Below are 2,104 nucleotides of genomic sequence, written 5' to 3'. Positions count from 1 at the left end.
TTGGCATACGATCTCCGTTTGACGCGCACGATAGCTCGTTAGAAAGATCTATCCGAGTACTACCACTTTGGGAGGCAACATTGGTCTACGACCCATGTTGCCCCAGAATCCCAAAAAAACGTCGTTTAGGGCCTCAAAACGGCTCCGGAAGTTCGGGACCCGAAAAAACTGCTAAAAATAGTAAACTGTGGTGTAATTTAGGAAACTGAAAAGACTGAAAGAGACAGTTGTGGGGGTCCAAATGGGTTGGTGGGTGGCCACCAACATCCACCTGGATCAATGTTGGTCATGGTTTACAGTCATTGTTCATTGTAAATACTAGATCATGATATGTTATAAAGCTCCATAGGCAGTATGTTTTGCTTTCAGCAGTTTGCTGGTCATAGGTGTCATTGAACATTGAGGATGGTGTTCCCATAAGGGGAGTGGGTTTGTAACAACCCCAGGTTAAAATTTCATGTAATAAAGGTTAATAAAGGAAAAATAAGACCACAGTCACGGGACACGTATTCTAAGTCGAATGTTGGGAAAAGCACTATAATGGGCATCACTTTTGTTTTATTTATGGCTAAGAAAATTGGCAAAAGAATTGGCAAAGGCAAAGAGTCATTAATTTTCATATATTTATGAAAATAAAGGAATATAAGAGAAAAGGAAGGTGAAGAGACACAAATTTGATGAGAGGGAAATAAGAAGGAAAATTAAGGAAAATGAAGAAAGTAGAGGCCTGAATGATAAAAAGGATTCTAAGGATAAGTTCACAACCTTTTGTTAGTTTAGTGTTTCTTTGTCACACTCTTGCACACTTAGAGAAATCTCATATCATTCTTGTAGCAATAGGGAATTCACTTGGATTGTTGAAAGAATGCAAGGGACGAGGAAAGCAATGATAAAGCTGGATCAACAACTTCAGCAAGAATATTTTGCAAGTAACACATTGCATGTGTGATTTCATAGATAAGGTGTGAATGCATGGTATATGCATTTGTTTATTTGGTTCATTTGTTGTTATTGGCATGGGTTTTTCCATGTTTGACATTGGTTTGAGCCTTTCCTTGCCATTTATTGGATAGCCATGGTGTGATGGGATTCGTTTCTTTGTAGAGATTTGGATTGTTGGAATATTTGGAACTAGGTGAGGCGGTTTTAGGAAAATTCTCAAGGTTTGGGGGTGGAGATGGTTTTCTCTGGGATGCCCTCGAGCGGTGGGTGGAGACAGGAATATTCCTCCTGCTCTAGTGAATGAATTTTAAGGAATCCAAGCTTGTTTTGGTTTTGTGATCTCTTGACCAGTTTTGGTGAGATCATGGTAGTTTTAGGGTGTAAGTGGTTTAACCTCTAGATTCCATTGGTTTTATATGTCTTGGTTTATCCCATGATATGCCATATTCATGCTTGAAATATGGAATGGGGGTGATTGGCTGAAAGAAAGATTTAGCTCATATCAATCTATGGTTGGGTGTTACATGGAAGTCCCTGACTTGGTTGGCCTTTGCATATGCTAATAGGAGCTACTTTCCTATTGTGATTCATGAGTATCTGTACTAGTTATTATGTTGATTTTATGGTTGTTCTGTCATGGTGAATATCCTAGTTATAGGCTACTTATAAGCACAATTTAAGTTATGTCCTAGCTACAGATCTTATAATGCTTAATAATTTAATGGATGGTTTATGAATGAATGAGCGAACTATAACATCCTTGGTGAAAATTCCATGTAATAAAAGTTAATAAAGGAAAAATAATAACCACAGTTGTCGGACACTTATTCCAAGATGAATGTTGGGAAAAGACATCCTAGTGTGGGTATTCATTTGGTTTACTATGGAAAAGGAAATGACAAAGGATTTGGAAAGGAATGAGGTATTAATTGGCATTTTGTTTATGAAAATAAAGGAAATTAAGAGAAATTGAAGGTGAAAGGTCATAGGTTGCATATGAAGAGGAAATGAAGGAAAATAATGGAAAATTGAAGAAAATAGAGGCCTCATTAAAAAAAAGGATTTTGAGAATCAATCGGTACCTTTTGTCAGTTTAGTTTTGGACCTCTCTCTCTATTTTCTTTCTCACACTCTTGGACACTTAGAGTTTTATTGGGGCACT

This window comes from Pinus tabuliformis, chromosome 7, assembly GCF_031772625.1.
Source record: "Pinus tabuliformis cultivar Carrire ecotype Pingquan chromosome 7, CPIR1, whole genome shotgun sequence".
NCBI classification, from domain to species: Eukaryota; Viridiplantae; Streptophyta; class Pinopsida; order Pinales; family Pinaceae; genus Pinus; species Pinus tabuliformis.
The sequence above is the reverse complement of the archived record's forward strand: the minus strand, read 5'-3'. Positions refer to the sequence as shown.